Source organism: Monodelphis domestica, chromosome 6 (assembly GCF_027887165.1).
Source record: "Monodelphis domestica isolate mMonDom1 chromosome 6, mMonDom1.pri, whole genome shotgun sequence".
Lineage (NCBI taxonomy): Eukaryota > Metazoa > Chordata > Mammalia > Didelphimorphia > Didelphidae > Monodelphis > Monodelphis domestica.
Window position 1 is genome coordinate 116,107,805 of NC_077232.1, and position 3,458 is coordinate 116,111,262.

Below are 3,458 nucleotides of genomic sequence, written 5' to 3' on the forward strand. Positions count from 1 at the left end.
CAATGTCTTCACTATTGTTATGAACAAAACAATCTGCTTCTAGGTGGTACCACAGAGAGTGTTGGGCCCAGAGACACAAAAAAATCTGAGTTCAAATGAAAAGTCAGACATTTGCTTGTGACCATAAACAAATTACAAGGACAATTCAGACATGAAATTTAATCTCCTTTTAGGGCAAGAAATCTTTCTCTTTGGAATTCCATTAGCACTTACCAATTTACTTGGCTCACAGTAGAAAGGCAATGTCCTGCAATAGAGAGAGTTCTTGACAAAAAAACTGGAAAAGCTTCTCATACGTATTAGCTATATGACTTTAACTCAACCTCTCTGAATTTCAAGTTCTTCATCAAGCAATTTAGAGAGTCATGAAAACCTGTCACATAATCCAGTTTATTTCAGTTTCCTCATCTGTAAAATGAACTGGAGAAGGAAATGTCAAATCACTACAGTGTCTTTGCCAAGAAAACTCCAAATAGAGTCATAAAGAATTGAACACAACTGAAAAACAATAACTAAGATACTTGGAACAAAGCAGTTAGGTGATGAGTGGCTTGTTCTCTCACAATCTCTCTCTCTCTCTCTCTCTCTCTTTCTCTTTCTCTCTCTCTCTCACATGCACACACAAACACAGAGAGAGAGAGATAAAGAGAGAGAGGGAGAGAGAGAGAGAGGGAGGAAGGAAAGAGTGTGGGGAAAACAGCCAGGCTATTCGGGAGATTCTTGGAACAAAATAAGGCACTTGCAAACATCATTCCCAAGTTTTACTGTCATTACTGTGATGCCTACCTCACTCATGATTCTCCATCTGTGAGGAAGACCCACTGCAGTGGAAGGAAGCACAAAGAGAATGGGAGAAACTATTATCAAAAATGGATGGAAGAGCAAACCCAGAACCTGATTGATAAAAACAACCACCACATTTCAGCAAGGAAGAATTCCTCCAATTTTTTCTCTGTTCCTCTACTCAGAGGGACGATCTCACTTTTTCATGCTAGCATGATGGGGCCTCCCCCTCCTGGGATGATGCCTGTGGGTCCTCTTCCTGCTATGAGGATGCCCATGGGAGGTCACATGACTATGATGCCTGACCCTTCAATGATGAGACCTCTTCCCCACCCCATGATAGTACCCACTCACCCAGCGATACTCAGTCCAGAAAGATAAAATAAAAGATATACAAAGAAGTCCATTTATCAGTTTTTAATTCTTTGTTTTATTTCACCAGGACATCATGATGCTAGGCCTCAGATGTGTTTTTTTCTTTTTTCCCCTTTCCTCTTTTAAAACATTTATACTCTTTTACATCACTATTACTTTCAGTGTTCTGATCCCTTCACCTATCTTTTAGTATTTCCCTCCCCTGTGATAAATAAGCATAGTGAAGAAAAAAAAAAGAAGCATATTGGACATATCTAAAAATTCTCCTTTTCTCTGCACCCTGAAGGGGTCCCTCTTCCCCTGCCCTTAAGTATTTCTTCCCTCTGTGATAAATAATCACAGTGAAGAAAGAAAAAAAAATAAGCATAGAAGACATCTCTCTTTTTCTGTACCTATATAGTTTTAATACCTCTCTGCCAAAGAAAAAGAAAGAAAATGTTCTTTACCAGTTCTCTGAAGTCACAGATACATAATACCTTCATTGATCTGAGCTTTGAAGTCTATCAGTGTTGTGTTCCTTAATTGTGGTTTGTGTATAAATTGTTTTTCTTGTTTCTGCTTAATTTCCCTCTACCATTAGTACATAGAAACCTTGACATATTTTTCTAATCCATGTTCATTTCTCACAGCACAATAATATCCATCACTCTTATATATTTCATATGTTGTTTGATATTTCTCAATTGGTGGGTATTGCTGGCTTGAAGTTCTTTGCTGCTACAAAAAGTGCTGGCTGCTATTGATATCTTTGTATATATGGTAGCTTTCCCGCTATCTTTGACTTTCTTTGGTTATATGCCAATGATGGTATCACTGAGGCAAAGATATGTGTTTTAGTGATCTTTTATAGTCTTTCCAAACCATTTTTCACAACTGTCAAATTCATAGCTCCACCAAAAGTGCATTAGTGTGCCTATCTTTCCAAAATCCTTCTAACACTGACCATTTTCCCCTTGTCATCTTTCTCAAAGTTATTTGTCTAAAGTGAAGTTTCCGAATTTTAATTTGAATTTCTCTTTTTAAAAAGTTGGACCATTCTGTCATGATTGTTGATCCAGTTTTTGTGTTTCTGTTGCCAGTTTTTGTGAGTTTTTTTTTCCCTAACTTCCCCAAAAGTAGTTTCCAAACATGTAAGAAGACTTCCCACTTCAAAGGAAGAGTGGGGCAGAAAGGCAGCTTATATTTGCATTATGACATATAAAAATAAAAGTATTGACTCTTTTAGTATTTAAAAAATAAAGTATTCAAAACATGCTTGTTTCAAATTAAAGGGACATATGTATAATTGAAAATTTGTTACCCTAAAAAAAGAACTACATTTCCCAGGAGCCCACTGATTTCCTGTCATTACATACTTCCTGTAGATAGGGGATATTAGGTGGGGATGTGGAAGGTCCCACTTCTTACTTCCCACACTTACTTACTTTCTTACTTACTACCGAGGTTGGTGGTAGTAAGGCAGGTGTTTGAACTGGCTGATCAACCATGGGCACATTGTCTTTATTTTTGTATCCTCTTTGTGCCTTGATTTCTAATGATCATTTAATAAACCTTCTTAACTATAATATTTTTATTATTAGAGATTAAATTTTACACATACTTAGTTGTATGACCCTGGGCAGGTCACTTAACCCCCATTGCCTAGTCCTTACCACTCTTCTGCCTTGGAACCAATACACAATATTGACTCCAAGATGGAAGGTAAGGGTTTAAAACAATAATTCATTCATTCATTAAAGGGACATAGATGAAGTCCAAGAAATGTGAGGATCTAAAGCAAAGTGCACAAAATGTTGATTTCTGAAAAAGTAACTATAATTAACACTAAGATAACTTCTTTCAGTTTTAGTATCTCTTGTCCCACTAACGCAAAGAGTAAAAAGATAAAACAATAGCCCTTTAAAAGTGGTAAACATCAAGACTAACCTTAGAATTTTGACATAATAAGTAATCAGAGTAGGTTGTACCATATTTTCTGGAGTTCCCAGCTCTCATCCCAATCTCCAATGGGTAGTACCTTTTAGTGCCCTGTTTAGGGATGCAATAAAGCTTAATTTATAGTTATGAGTCTTCTGATTCACTGTTAGTGATGCTGTTGACATTATCATCTTTGAATATGATATGTGTCTAAGTAATTCCAGGGGAAAATGCATAAAGTTAATATTGCCATTGACTTTTAAAACTCACAGTCATTGATATAAACTAAATACATATGTCCTTATTCTCATAGATTTGTTGTGACAGAAGTACTTTGCAAACTTTAAAGCACTACAATTACTGTCATTTCAAAGAATTTTACA

General features: G+C 36.2%; 1 pseudogene; it reads left to right on the plus strand.

Annotated features, from left to right (window-relative positions):
* Positions 1-681: 681 nt before the first annotated feature.
* On the plus strand, positions 682-1,164 carry LOC130455191 (U1 small nuclear ribonucleoprotein C-like; annotated as a pseudogene).
* The last annotated feature ends 2,294 nt before the right edge of the window (positions 1,165-3,458 follow it).